This window comes from Alligator sinensis, unplaced genomic scaffold (genome assembly GCF_000455745.1).
Source record: "Alligator sinensis unplaced genomic scaffold, ASM45574v1 scaffold280_1, whole genome shotgun sequence".
NCBI classification, from domain to species: Eukaryota; Metazoa; Chordata; order Crocodylia; family Alligatoridae; genus Alligator; species Alligator sinensis.
The window spans coordinates 2,633,960-2,649,903 of record NW_005841835.1 but is presented as its reverse complement, the minus strand read 5'-3'; the positions used below and the strand labels follow the sequence as shown (position 1 = coordinate 2,649,903).

Sequence of the window (15,944 nt, the reverse complement as noted above, 5' to 3'; positions counted from 1 at the left end):
TCATCTTGGATTTGAATAAATACAGTAGTTGTATCTTGAATCACTAAATACAAATCATGCTTTTCTCTATAAATGAAGCAGTCAAACCCAAGGAGACTGTCTACTCCGCTAGTCAGGGCACCAGGTCCAGTATCAAGAAGCCGGTCTCTAAGCCCATTTTTACCAATGGTCTCCTATATGACCTTGGCCAACTCACCTCACCTTATCTGTTTTCACATCTAACATGCAAAGAATGGCACTCTGCTTCTAGCAAGCACTTCCAGTTCTATGGAATTTGTGTGTACCAAGCTTTTTTTGTTCAAGCTGTGCCTCCAACAATTTAGCATCAGCAGTTTGGGGGTCCAGTTTTATCACGCGCCTGTACTTCGCATCAATGTTTACTTAGTAGAGAGGGATGGTGGACCACCACCATGCTGAATCAATCACTTTTCACAATGTGAGCAGATGCTACCAGTACGACCCGTGCCTCAATAAACAGTTTGCACTGGCCACATGTGAGGACGATATATAGTTTCATAGTTGGTAGGGTTGGAAGGGACCTGAGCAGATCATCAAGTCCGACCCCATTCCATAGCAGGAAAGAGTACTGGGGTCAAACAACCCCAGCGAGGTGTTCATCCAGCCTCCTCTTAAAGACCCCCAGGGCAGTAGCCAGCACCACTTCTCCTGGAAGTTGGTTCCAGATCCTAGCCACCCTGACAGTGAAGTAGCGCCTCCTGATATCTAGCCTGAACCTACCCTCTGCCAGCTTGTGACCATTATTTCTTGTCACTCCTGGTAGTGCTCAGGAGAACACAGACTCCCCCAGTGCCTGCTGTCCCCCTGACCAGTTTGTAAATGGCCACTAGATCCCCCCTCAGCCTTCTCTTGTGGAGGCTGAACAGGTTCAGGGGCTCCGCCTCTCCTCACACACCTTCTACACGCCACCTGGGTATTATACTGGTATTCAATCTCCTTCCCACAATGAGGTGTAGCCACAAGGTTGGGTCGCCGGATGCTACGTATGTCTGGAAAAATAATGTCAGCTCGGACCAAGGTTCAATCTACCTGAGCTCTCCCCCTCCTCCCCCCCACCCCCAACACCAACCAGTGGCTCATAAATAAATAACAAATAGTAAAACTCGAGAGGACGGCCCATCCTTCATTAATCCTCAAGAAAATCAAGTCACTCAATTCACTTTTTAGACCATCACATGTTGATACCCGATGAAGTCAAAACCACAAAAGTCCTCGATGTTCTTAAAGGAATCAGCCCATTCAGTTCATTTAGCTGATCTATCCACCAACAATAATTAACAAAATCAAGGTGGCACCTGTAATTCATTGTTTACTGAATAAATCAGTTGGTCCAATTAATTTAATTGACTGCTCATTAAATAAATCGATTAGTTCAAATAACTTCATTGACTGTTCATAAAATAAATCGATTCATCCAATTAGTTTCAGTAACTGATCAAGCACTCTGAAATCATTCAGGGGCTAAATCAGCTCACATGATAAATCTCCCAACCTCTGGAAAGTCCAATTCTCAAAAAATAATTCATTCTAAATTACCAGCCGCTCCCAGTTCATCCGCCCGAGTACCATGACCATTCACCAGTTCTGTCAGATCCTAATAAAAAATGATAAACCCTCCCACCCTGTACCTGGCCCGGTCAGCATGTCCCGGGGCTTTCTCTCCCCACCACCTCTCCAGGGGCCTGGATACCTGGTACCAGGTGTTCCTCCGAACTCCCAAACTAAAGAGGTTCTCCCTTCACCAATCTTGTTGGTGTCCAGTTTTCTCTCACCATGGTACAGCTCCACACACCACCTCCATGCCACTCCTTTGCTCCCCTCCACCCGTGCCGTGGTTCTCAGGCATCCTCGAATGCAGAGTGAACAGGAGCTCATGAAGTGGGGTTGCCACTCAGCCATTGCCACTGTCCCTGCAAGAGCACATGAGAACTCTCCAGCCCTTATTGGGCTTGCATGCTTTACCCATGTGTTGGGAGGGGAATTTCCAGAGGTACTTGTCCTTAGGTTCCCCTTTGGTGAATATCCTTTGCTTCCACATGCACCCAATACACTTGGGTGTAAATGACTTTGCAAAGTACAGAGTAGCTAAGAACCTATTTTTTAACTTTGTAATATTTTGCTGCCTAATCAGCAGCAACTTTAACACTGTTAAAGCAACAACTTTAACACTGTTAGCTGAATCATTACCCTGTACAATAATACTCTTAACTGATTACCAAGTCATTACACTGGACAGTTTTATTGGGTTAGCTGAAGTACTTATGCAGAATATATCCTTACACATCTAAAAATGCTTAAATGTCATACTATATCCATGAATTGCTGCAATTCCAGTTGACATCAGTTTCAAATGTGGTACTTAAAAGGAGACAACCCCATAACTAAATATTCATTGTTCTGTTGCATTATATGTCCAGCATAACAGTCATATAATGCAGCAAAATACCTTCTTTCTTCAAAGGTTGAATAATGCCTGAAGCACATTTGCAGATATTATAATTATGAATAATTTAAACTTAAATTTACATGTTTAATCATTTCTTCCAATGACACAATAAAACAGCATTTTGGGTTAGCCTATTTTTCTGCCCTGCAATGGTTTTATGTTAAATTACTAACATTTGTAAATTTGCTTGTCATAAAAACACATCCTAGTATTGATTTAATTACTGAGAGTCTATCACCTCATATATTTCATCTTTTACTGGAGCTATTCTTCAGCAAAAACTTTACTGAGATTTGTTTGTCTTGAATTCAGCAAACAAGAACCAGGAATAAGTTCTGACCTTGTACTGCACAGGCAGAGAGTTCAGGCCAGTCAATGGACCATCTATGAGCCATGCTCTACACCAGAAAAACTTTAATATCTTGAGAACCCTTGCCAGACTGAGCAGCCCAGGCCATTCCAACCCAACGTATTCCCCTGGAAGTGAAATCAAAAACTTTACCACTTCTCCACTAACATTTAAAAGAATGAGAGAGATATAGGTATCCATACCATCCAAACCCAGGGGCCAGGTGGAAGTAGGGCCACCCACCTGTATAACAGTCAAGAAGTTCAGAGGAAATGAGAATGAAAGGAGCAGACAGCCAGCGCACTGCAGGCCTGGCTTACAGCTCAAAGACAGGTATCAGCTATAGCTAAGGTGGGGGCTAAAAACTCCTGCTTTCCCTCAGAACACTAAAACTATGAAGGTCAGCCAAGCCCTAGGCAGGACTTTTACAATCCTCCTTACCTGCAATAACCTCCACAGGTCATTCCATGCAGTTTGCAATTCCAGCACTCTGCACTGACCAAGCGTAGAAGACACAGAGTCATCAAGGGGCCAGCGGAGAGAAAACAAAATGAGCTCTCTGGGCCATTCTGATGTTCTGCCGAAGATCCTGTAAGCCTCTTATTCCCATATCAAATGAGCACAGATTTGGCAAAATAGGCATAAACCAGTGTCCAGTAATTTTGACTGCTTTTAATTCTCCCTCTCCCACCTTTAGAGCTTGGGCAATAAATGCATTCCTTATAATTCTTTCCTTCTTTGCTTCCCCATATCTTTTTTGGTAGGGTTCAGAAAAAACAGTCCTTTTAGCTGATGGTGCAAATTTTATTAAAAGAATAGCTGGAAATTGAGACTATCCTTTTGACAAGCACCCACTGCTCCCTGTGACATTAAGCAGAAGGATATGCATATATCCAGCAGAGAAAAATGCAGCATTTTTGTAACCCTGTAAAGTCTCTGTGGATGCTGCAATCATCTATACAGTACATCCTGATAAGCAGCAATCTGGGTGATTGTCAAGAATGTCAGCTGTCCAAGAAACAGCAGCAGGTAAACAAGGATAGATGTACCAGGGATCAGTCAGGGGCACCTCTATTTCTAGCACCAAGAACTCATAGATTCATATATTCATAGATTGTAAGGCTGGAAGGAACCTTGGAAGATCATCGGGTCCAGCCCCCTGCACCAAGCAGGAAAGATAACTGGGGTCAGATGACTCCAGCAAGACAAGGTAACTGTCCAGTCTCCTCTTGAAGATTTCCAGGGCAGGCGATTCCACCACCTCTGGAGGGAACTTATTCCACACTCGGGACACCCTAGTTGTGAAGTAGTTTTTCCTAATGTTGAGCCTGAAACGGTCTTCCAGAAGTTTGTGACCATTATTCCTAGTTTTCCCCAAGGGTGCCCTGGTGAACAGTTGTTCACCGAGCCCTTGATGTACACCTCTGATGTAGCAGTAAGCTGCTACCAGGTCCCCTTTCAGCCTTCTCTTTTTCAGGCTGAAGAGTCCCGGATCCCTCTTCCTTTCCTCATATGGCTTGCTACACAAGTCTCTGATCATATGGGTGGCCCTTCTCTGGACTCTCTCAAGCCTTACCACGTCCTTGTTAAAATGCAGTGCCCAGAACTGGATGCAGTACTCCAGCTGCGATCTCACCAATGCCGAGTACAGTAGGAGAATCACTTCTTTGGTTTTGCTGGAGATGCATCGATTGATGCATGCCAGGGTATTGTTGTCTCACCTGGCTACAGCATCGCACTGATGGCTCATGTTCATGTTGTGGTCAATTACTCCCAGGTCCCTTTCATTCATAGTGCAGGTCAAGCTGGCGTTGCCAAGCCGGTAGGTGTGTAGAGGATTGTTCGTCCCCAGGTGAAGCACTTTACATTTCTTGATGTTGAACTTCATTTGGTTCCAGTCCGCTCAACTTGCTAGCCTGTCTAGGTCCGCCTGTATCTGCAGCCTATCTTCAAGTGTGACCATGCTTCCCCAAAACCTGGTGTTGTCTGCGAACTTGGCCAATGAGCTCTTCACCCCCACATCCAAATCATTGATGAAGATGTTGAATAACACTGAGCAAAGCACTGACCCCTGCGGTCATTGGCCATTGGCCACTTCCCACCAAAATGACACAGATACATTCATTAGAACTGTCTGGGTCCTGCCCCGCAGCCAGTTTCTTACCCACCTGACTGTCTCACAGTTAAGCCCACAGTCTTCCAATTTTCTTGCAAGAACATCGTGGGATACCAGATTGAAAGCTTTTGGGAAGTCGAGGTATATAATGTCAACCTCCTCTCTCTTATCCAGGTGGCAAGTCTCCTGATCATAAAAGGAGATGAGGCTGGTAAGACAAGACCTGCCCGCGATGAGGCCATGCTGGCTGTCATTCAGAATCCTACCTTCTGTAAGCCTATTGCACATAGACTCCTTAATGAATTTTTCCAGGATTTTCCCTGGGACAGAAATTAGGCTAAATGACCTATAGTTACCCAGGTCCTCCCTCCTCCCCTTCTTGAAGATCGGCACAACATTGACCCTCTTCCAGTCCTTGGGGACCTCCCTGGAGTGTTACTGTTACCTCATGGTGAAAAGTGGAGACTGGGAGCCACTTATCTTTTTCTTCTCTTTTAAGGGGGAAGGCATGTGGCAGAACACCTTTGGCACCTGCCACTTTGAGGGTGACAGCAGGTAGCAGGGCAACTGCCAGGTGCGGCAGGCCCTGATAAAATAGTCACATGGCTGCTAGATGGGCCATGTGATCAGAGGAGAGGACTGAGCAGCCTCCATTTTAGCTCAGGCATCAGGGCTGAGCCAGCAGTTTGCTGCTGGCAGCTGAAACAACTCCTGGCTGAGCTGGTGCTCGAAGCACTTTGGAGGTAAGGGAGGAGCTATGAGGATGGCAGGAGGTTTCTGGGGACCAAGTAGGGTCCCAAGCCCCAGGAAGAAGGCTTAGGCCTAGAGAAAGCAAGGCCCAGCCTAGAAAGGGGGCTTACAACTTGCAGGCCTACACAGGGGCTAGGCAGGCCCTGATTAGATAGGGCAGGGGTGAAGCCAGGGGGCTCAGGTGAGCTCAGGGGAACTAGGCCTCATCCAGTTTTGTGGGGGTGCTACATCAGCCCAGCTTGTGGTGATGGCTCTGTCGTGGGGCCTAGAGGGGAATCCCATCTGGAGCATGGAGAGCAGCAGCTCCCACGCTGACATGCTGATCCCTTGACTGGTCAGTGTAAGGGGGCCAGGGCCATAAGGCTGCAGGGTAATTGAGCCCACCACGAGGGGCAGGCCAGGGCTGTGGAGAGCCCTCTGGTGCCCCAGCTGGCCTGGAGGTGGGGCCAGAGCCTATATAAGCTGACGGTCTTCTCCAGGGGGGAGGTTGGGACATGGACATCACAGCCAACAGGATAGAGGTCAGTCAGCATGCTGGCTGTGATGAAGGAGGATGCAATACAGCCTCTGGAGGGGAGGATTCCCGAAGTGGGTCAGTGTAAGAAATGGGCCCAGGAGAGAGAGCAGACCAAGAACTACAGCCAGGTCCCCAGAGAGAGAATTAGACCAAGGACAGGTAGGCCCGTATTGGCACTGGGTAAGACCTAAAACTGTACCCTGTCAAGGAAGAATGGCCTGATGGGGCTGCCTGTGGTGAGGTAGCTCCCCAGAAGTGCCAGGCCAGTTGCCTCAGCAGTGAAAAGCAGGTAGGGGCACCTTATAACCCCAGCTCCCACCATCTGGCGGGTAATTAAGAGCAGGGGGCCAGGCATGTACATGGACACCTGAGCCCCTGGGGTATCAAACCCTAAGCCCCAGGGAGGGGGTGTGGAGTTGGTCCCCATGAGGGGACAGGAAGGGGACAGGCATGTCTGTATGATGCCTCAGCCTCATGGGAGGGTAAGACCCCAAGTGGCCCCAGAGAAGGAGGAAGAGGTGTTGGCCCCAGAAAAGGGGACAATAGTGTGGCCCCAGCAAGGGAACAGGAAGGGGCCAAGTATGTCTATGTGCTGCCTGAGTCCCATTTTGGGGGGGGGGGGGGGTAATAAGACCCTGGTGACCCCTGGAAAGGGGAACCAAAGAGCCCGGAGTGGGGCTAGAGATGGAGTTCAACCCAGTGTGGGAGACAGGGCCAGTAGAGGGCTGTGTGAGGTACCAGTCCAAGTGAGAGTAGGTAAGCTTGGAAGCCCGTGTGGCGCGTAAGGCACGGAGTACGGTGGGTTGAAAGTGACTCAGTGAAGGGCAGTACGAAAGAGGCCTAGTGAGAGTGGGTGGTATGAATGAGGCCCAGTGAAGGACCAAATGCCAGAAGGAGTGACCGAGGCCCAGCAAGGGGCAGAGTTTGGCCTGGCCTTGGACTGGTAATAGGAACAACTTATGATGACATCTGCAAAGCCGGGGACACTAAGGGGAGGTCGGAGCCATGTGTAAAGCCCTAGTCATCAGGGCATTAAATGGGCAGCCTCCAGCATTATTACAATGAGTATATTAACAAGGCATGGCAGATGAGACCGGGCAGACTGCCCTAGACAGGTGGGTGGGCTGGTACTGTAACCAGGCCTTGAAGGTTGCCCCCGTCACACTGAAAGCAGACTAATAGTAAACTTCTGCTCCACAGCAAAGTGGAGAAAATGAAGGGGGAGGGGGTGCGGAAACAACTCAAATCCACCAGTTACATTCAGCTGAGGTATATGAAACTACTCACAAGAGATTTGGGAGGCCTTAAATACACAAATAAAGTGGCCCATTTAATAAAGTAACGTTCATATAGTGGAGCAGAGCTTAGAGCTGCTGCATTTTACCTGGAAACACTTGTCAGACTCTTGCAGATAATGACATGCACATCATCATCCAAATGGCACTATAGATAGATAGATAGATATATATCTATATATATATAGATATATATATAGATATATATATATAAAATAAAGGTTTGTTTCCATCTGCTTACCACAGGTGGGGAAGGTAGCCTGTAGTTAAGACCACCATGGTTCATTTTATAAGATCATGCTTTTTCAATTGCTTATAAATTTCCCCAAGCTAAAATCATTCGAACTGGAATTTTCTGAGCCAAGTCTCTCCCTCTCAGTATGACGCTTGAAAATGTTCAGCTAAAATTATTCAGTTATTTCTGAGAATAAAGCTGGGGGAAACAACTTGCTTTGTTCATGGAAAATTCTTCCATCCAGTTTGCTGAAAAACAACTCTAGCACTGCATGCTTTGGGGTCACGTTAAGTTTGAAACTCTACCCTGTCTCCTGTGTAATTTGAAGTTTAGCCCCTTTTTGCCACTTCCATGAAAATATATCTAATCTGGTCAACTTCTAAGTATATGAAAGTCTCTTTTGCCTTCTTCTGCAGAGTATGTTGGCAGCATTACTCGCAATACATTCCATTTGCAACAAGCATGCTCCATCATGAAATCGCTCCTGTGTATCAGATGAGCATAGGCCATCCTCACAGAGCAAAGTGAGCAGACAGACACTATAATGGAGATGCTATACTCTAGATACAGGATGAACAGGTCTTCTCCTGCAATAGTTCTTCCAGCTGCTAGGGCCCACGGTGATGCCAACTGTAAAGGTAGGAACAGACATTGCATCTGTCATGGGACAAGTTGTGCCTCATTTGTCCCAGAACAGAAATGTCCTGGTATGGCAGACCCATGCCCAAAGTTCTGCCACTAGCATTGTTTGCTCCGGATTTAGAACACAACGGCCTTGCTCCAGAGAAGGACCCACCCTCAGACTGACCACAACCTTTCCATTCAATAAATAGACAAATTTATTGATACACAGTGATAAAAAAGCGATACAAACAATCAAGCAATTCTATATATCTACCAAATCCTAGGGCTGTCACCAGAGTCAAAGTACATCTGGCCAGGGTGCAGCCTTCACTCTGAGGCTCTCTTAGGTGTCAGATGTCAGCAGTCTGGAGGTGGAATGCCAAGGCCCACAGCCCCACTCCATTGGGGTGGATAAGACAGGCTCGTGGTATGCCCTCTGTCTATGGTAGCCTTGGGTAACCTCTGAGGAGATGGGGATGGGGACCCCTATGAGGAGGAGGGATGGGAAGGGATGAGAAGAGAGGGACACTTTGTTACTTTCAGGTCTTTGCTTTTGTATAGTCCTTGCCTCCTGATGACTTCTCATCTGTGGCTGTCTCTGGTTGGTTGTCTCTCTGTGGTCACATGTCCATGTAGCTTTCTGGACCTTCTCCTAACTTGGTCTGTTCCCCCAAAACCAGGACTCAGCCCCACCCTGCTCTGGGCCCTTGGTAGCTAGTGTTACTTTATCTTGTGTTATGGGCAATGTAGTACATACTCCCTCTGTTTACCAGAATGTGTGTTCATCTGTTGGCCTTGTTATGTTAGATAGCCTGTCTGCCTTGAAGGCTGTGAGAAACTGTATGTGTAACACTCAAGCTTCTTAGAAAACAATTAACCCCTGCTGTCCATCTTAAACCCTTCTAATACATATATCTATACCTATAAGTCAACTCCCAAAAAGCAAACTGGTTAAATACCATTTCTAAGCCAACAGCATGTCCTGAGCGGAATCCTGGGGCCTACTTGCCTGCCACCACTTGGTGTTGTTTAAGGTTACCTGGAGGTGTTGTTCAGTATTTCTTTTCTTTGTACCCAGAGTCTCTGCTAGTATTTCTTCTATGAGGCTTCTCCTCCTCTGCACTTCACCCCTTTCCACTCAGGTGGTCTGCTTCAAGTAATCAGCTCTGGAACTGGACACTGGCACTGTTCATTCCCTAGGAACTCCTGCCCACATTGTTCTTTGCAGGAGTATGGTTAGGCTCTCCCACCTTAATGAATGTACAACTTAACTATAACTGAACACAAGATGCTCGAACAGAGTGGGTAAGCAGGGGACCTCTAATTGCTTCACTTCCATGCTCTAAGCTCAGCAGAAGGTGCCCTCAGAGTACCCGTCATCATTGTGGTAAGCAAGCAGTTGCTTGATCAGGCACGCATCCCCTGCCTCACCAGCTGTGGTTCATGCGCCAATACCTGTTCTCTCCCCCACAGGTTCCTGAACATCTGTGGCTTCTTCTGGTTTGGCAGGGGTCCTGCTTCAGGACTGATCCCCAGCTCTACTGCTGCAGGTGAGCATGATCCCAGGTCCCACAAAGGGTTTCCCCCTGCAGACTGGGCTCTGGCACTGTTATCCAACAGCCAGCTCCTGCAGGGGCTTCCTGGTGCAGGGAGGGTATCAGGTAGGACTTCCGGTGCTCCCTCTTTCTCTTTCTCCTTTTATCCTGGGAGCCCTCCAGGGCTGGGCCACTCCACAGGCCTCCTCCAAGCTGTGTGGTGCCAGCCACTTTCTCCACAGACCAACCACCTGGATGCCAGTGCTGTAGTGAGTTTGCCATGAGCCTGCCCCTGGGGTTGATGTGTATACACATCATCTTTCTAATCAGGGTTTAGTGAGCAGCTGAATGCACTGCCACTTTTTTACCAACAAATAAGTGCTGCAATCCCAAGACAACCATTCAAATACACTTTACAATATCTCAGGATAAATTGTTAGTACTTCTCATCCCATGAACATTTTAAGATTTATCCTGGGATAAGATAAGGATAAAGATTGTCTTTGTCCTGGGATAAAATGGGTTATCCTGGGACAAATGTGATGTCTATTTGTAGTTTAAGAAGACCATTATTTCAGTTCTGCCATGGCTAGTACCCAGGCAACAGTGAATTGCAGGCAAAAGAGATAAACAGTTGAATTGATTGAAAAGTATAAGAATTACAAGTGCCAGGGAAGAGTGATGAGAAGAAAGAGAAATATATAGGAGGTGGAATGGGGTCAGAGATAAACTAGTGATTATAATCCCTTCTATTCTCCTACTTTATACTCACCCTCAGAACTTGGAATTGAACGGAGGATTGGAGAATAGTTGGAATTGAACCCAGGGATTCCATAATAAACATGGTGAAAGACTGGGGTAAGCAATTTTTCACAACCCCATTTTGTGCTTAATCCCCAAAAGTAGATAGTACTTCCAGTACTCAAGTTGAAGAAATGTGTCTGGTGGCTTTAATGGTTCTAATTTGGTATCACAACAGAATTTTTACAAAAAAAGAGAAAACACATCCAAAAGCACTACTATCTTAGAAGAATATTTAAGTTGTGAAGTCAAATGCTCAAATGTTGAGACATGCCAGAATTAAGAGTGCCTGTACAACTGTAATTCACACTCCGTGTAACAATGCAAAGCACGTCACACAGTGGGAATGAAGAAGGGGGCTGTGTAGGTAACCAGGTTATTTTCTGAGACCTCCTGCATCACTTACAGAAATTTGTAAACATAATAAATGAGGTAAGGAATCACAGGTTGGTCTCATGTTTAAGACAACTGAACATTTCCCTGGAAAGTTAAAGCCAATATGCATCTCTGCAACAGTTCTCATGCAGTGGTCATAAAATTGTTTAAGTCAAAATATGTTCATTTCTGGGTATCTCTTTTCTAATTGCAGATAGTTAAAGGTTTCTTGTGCAGCCACATCTGTCTTTGTAATTTTCCTTATTTCCCTCATCCCTCCAGGGCTCTTAAAGCAGGAGATCAACCTTTTTTATGGTGCAAAGAGTTGTATATTTAAAGTCCTCTGGATCTAAACAAGAATTAAAAAAGAAAATGAAGACAATAAAAACCACCCTTAAAATCAAAACAAAAGTCTATTCAGGGAGACACAATATTGAAAGAAAAAAGCAAGAGGGAGCAGTTGGAATAGGTAAAAAATATAAAATCAAAAACAGTACAATTAGAGGGAAAGCAGAAGCTGATACAAGGTGAGAAAAAACATGTGAAATTCAAGAAAATGCTATAACTGAGGGAATAGTTAAAAGAAAACAAACATTAAAACCAGAATGCCTCAAATAAAGGATATTAATTATCAGTAATTAATTTCCTTCCCTTGTCTATACATCATAAACAGGATTTGATCTAATAGAATACATAAAGTCAAGTATTATAAGGAGGAAGTATAAAGAATACAGGAAAGAATTCAATAGCCATACTAAAACTTAATCATAAGATTTTGAAAGATGTGACCTTTTTAGAGAAGAAATAAGAATTCCACTTAGATTTAACTCCACTTAGCCTTCCTTTGTACCTTCATATGCACCATATATTTTTACACTGAAGTAATGTACATTATCCATCTCCTACTGTGGATGTTCACAGACAAAGAGGACAAGTAATCATGTGGAGTGCTCACAAGTTAAAGAGCAACAGAAAGTTTACAGTTAGTATAGTTAAATCCACACCTTTATTAAAATGTACCACCTCGGGTTTTAATTTAATTTTCCATAGCTCATATATACTGGATCTGACTTACCAGCATGGTATCTTGTATATTCAAATGGTATAGTGAGGGCAACATAAATTATTTATTTTATTGAGAAAAAAATACCACTTTCCAATTAGCCTAAAAAAATTAAAAATGAAAAAGAAAATCATAGGTTAGCAAATAGTGAACAGTGGTCTGGGTGCTAAGAAAGTTTTCTTTACATAAGATGATTTTAGTCATTTTGTTTTTATAGATAGCCATGACTTAACAAGATAAATATGATCATTGGATTAAACAGCACTGAGAGGAATACGTTTTGTTCTGAAAAGAGAGGTAAAGGAGACAAGAAGGACACAGAATAGTATGTCAAGAATATACATACTTGGTCTAATATACAAGAGGAAGAGAAAGGCCTATATGTTTCTCTGATAACATGAGATTAAGATAAATGGGATTAAGAACAGTAATGATGTTATAGTAGAGACTTATTCTTGATGACAAAAATCAGGAAGAGAAGGATGAGGAATTTAGTAATCAAAATAGCTAAAAAATGTGAGTTAGGAATAATGGAAGATTAATTTCCCCGATATCTGTTGAAAGAAAAATACCAGCAATTATAATGGACTAAATCCTATTTCACTCTACACATCTGAATGCCACATAGGAAGCTGCCTAACTGCAGTCTTACGCCCTTGAGTGTTTGGGATTCTGTTTCACTCTGTGGTCCTCTCAACATTTAGTTTAGCAGCGAGGGTACTTACCCAGAAGTGGTGGCCCAGGTTTTAGGTCACTAACAGGGTGGCCTGTCCACTTACTAGGAAACAGCCAGCGTTGTTGAAAGCCCAGCTGCGTGGTATTTGCATAATGATGGAGTTTCCCACTGGGATCTTAAAACTCCAGGGGAGAAAGCAGAAAGGAAGCAAATGGTGAGTGAACAGTTTGCAAGCAAGAGGCAGACTGTGAACAGAACAAACTTGCTACCAAGGAGAGGCCAAGCTGCTGTGCCAGGCTCAGAACCAAAGGGCTACCCTACCTCCTGGAGCCCAAAACAGGGAAGCAAGGTTTGGTCTTGTTTATTTTGTTGATGGCTTGTTACTCAAAGACTGTGTTATAATTGAGAGGACTAGCTGGGGAGGTCCTCAGGAAACAGAACTTACCTGCAAAAACCAACAGGCTATGCAACCTGCTTACAAGCCAGCTTCTCAAGGCCTTGTTGCACCTTACACTGTAAGCTGAACAAATGTTAATCAGCTTAATGTTATTCAACTTAGTGGAGCAGTCATACCTAAGCCACCTCTGACTGCCCTTCATCTGCACAGCTGTGATTTGCCCCTAGAGGTTTGGTAACTAAGGGCAGGACTAGGAGCTAACGATGGGGCCAGCTTGTTGCTTGAGCTCCAAGGGTCCCAGTCCTTTTCTTCTCTGAGCCCACACCCCTGCCCCACACTCACCCAGGCACCATCGGAGCTCTGAAAAGGATCAGGCCTCTTGGAGCTCAGGGCAGCACCCAGCTTGCCAGCAGCCTGGGCCACAGTGTCACAGGGCGGGGTGGGCTCTGGAAGAAAATAGGATTGGGTCCTCAGGACCTGGACACGCACACCAGTGGGGCCAAGCAGCTGTGAAATGTGTACCTGCTGACCCCGCACTCCACTGGGATGTGAAGCGTCCAGCTGCCAGCTCCCCCTTCCTGGCTCACCCAGCAGTGGCTGAGGTTGGCAGGCACCTGAAGCCCCTGAACCCCCGTGCAGCAGCCAAGCAACTCTGGGTATGGAGTGCAGGGCTCAGCACTGCCCATCTGGGCTGGGGTGCACAGAGCAGGAGGGGAGGCTGCATCGTTCACAACTGCCTCCCAACCCCAGCAGAGGCAGGAAGTCCCATCCCTGTGCCCACCTCCCCAGGTATGTTCCCAGACCACTGGGCCCAAGGAGAGTGAGCAAGCTCCAGGGCTGTGGTGCTATCTCTGCCTGTTGGGAACAGTGGGGCAAAGGCACTGTGTCCAGCCCTACAGCACCCCAGCGTCCCCTCTCACCCTGACTCGGGAGGAGCCACTGAATACTGGGATGCTGGAGGACTTCAGCTTGGGTGGAACAGCTGTCTGAAGTGGCCACACCTTAATAGAACTGGTACAAAATTAGGCAGATTAGACATAATCCTGCACTAGAGGGGCATAACTTTAAAATGAGTGCTTTAAACCATTTAAGAGGTGTTAACATGCAACTAATCCAGGTTAACAGCTCCAGAAACCACTTAAAGTTACTGTGTAACAAGGCCCCCACTTAAAGCAGGTTTGAACCTGTATCTGAACAAAGGCATTATTCAGAGCCATCTCCTGCCATTCTCTTGAAGCTGAGCCATTGCAACCTGCAACTTGCTATTAATTGGATAAATAATACTGGAGACATTTCTGCCCCATTGGGCATTTATACATATGCTCCAGGAGTTGGGGCGGGGGTGCTTTAATTAAAGCCCCGGGAGCTCACGTGTATCAGTGTCAAGTGTATCAGTGTATTTATGCAAGGTGCTGAAAAATGGCAGTAGGGGCACTTTAACTAAAGCTTATCAAATGAACTTTCATTAAAGCACCCCCACCATCTTTTTCAGTGCAGGGATGCTGATACACGTGACACCGGAGTCTGCCCCAATGCACTGATAGCACCACGTTACTCAGTGGGCATGTCTACACATGCCCCTGACTGCACATTTGGCACTGCACAGTCATTTAGTGTTTGCTTTAGTACTAAATGACTATGCACAGTACCAGCAGCACAGTTATTTTTAGATGCTACGGTGATGTAGCATCAGCATCACAGTTTGTGCCCACAGATGCTACATCACCATAGTTCATCACTACAGCAACATAGCATCTTGTGTAGACACACCCCGTATTGATTAAGCTTCAGCGGGAGTATAGCGTGCAGTTCTGGCCTTCACTTTTTAAGAAGGGTGGAGTGAAACTGAGGAGGATCCAGAGATGACCAACATAGATAATAAAAGGGTTTGGAATACAAGTCATAAGACAAAACATTGAGAGAACTAGGTTTATTTATTTATTTTGGAGAAAAGGAAATAGAAGAGAAACATGATAGCAGTTTCCAAACATTTGAAAGGCTGCCATAAAGAAGAGGGAGAACAACTGTTGGCCCTTACCATAGGGACAGGACACAATGCAATGGTTTTAAACTGCAGGAAGACAGATATGTTGAATCTCAGAAGAAAAACTTTTGTACTGTCAGAACAAGCTGCCCAGGGAGGTTGTAGCCATCTCATTCATTGCTGATTTCCAAGGAGATACCAGATAAACATTTGTCTGGAATATTTTAGGAATAAGCAGTGGGTTGGACTACGTGGCCCTTGAAGTCCCTTCCAAACCTATGATTCTATTACTTGAAAAGCTACCATAAATGAAGAGAAGAACTGCCACAGAGAGCAGAGCACAAAACAATGAATTTAAACCACAACAATTCAGATTTAGATTAATTCTCAGGAAAGTCTTCCTAACTGTATAAACTATAGAACAATAGAACAAGCTGCCCAAGGAAGTTGTAGACTCTCCTTTACTGGAGGTTTTTAAAGAAGAAGTAGAAACATCTTCTGTCTGAGATGTTCAGGAACTGAATACTTTATTTATGCAAGGGGTTGAACTAAATGACCCTTGAAATCCCTTCCTGCCCTATAATTATCCATTTCCCTAAACAAATACTGAAAAGTACTGACATAAGCACAGGATTTCTGGCCACATTCCAGAGTAGGAGCCACTTATAAGAAGAAACTAATTTATTTCCTGTACATTTGAATAGGCATCCTTTCTTAACTCTAATTTCTCTGTCCGTTTCCTTCTCCCTCCTCCTCGTGTAGG

General features: G+C 45.3%; 1 long non-coding RNA gene across 2 annotated transcripts in view; it reads left to right on the top strand.

The window, feature by feature from the left end:
• Positions 1 to 5,571: 5,571 nt before the first annotated feature.
• LOC102379636 overlaps positions 5,572 to 15,944 on the top strand; it is a 20,718-nt gene continuing 10,345 nt past the window's right edge. Inside the window, exons 1-3 of one of the 2 annotated variants that reach the window (XR_322838.1) lie at positions 5,572 to 5,672; positions 9,824 to 9,900; positions 10,664 to 10,743. This is a non-coding gene — a long non-coding RNA (uncharacterized LOC102379636). The remainder of the gene's footprint in view (positions 5,673 to 9,823; positions 9,901 to 10,663; positions 10,744 to 15,944) is intronic. The other variant, XR_322839.1, reaches the window with a different exon arrangement.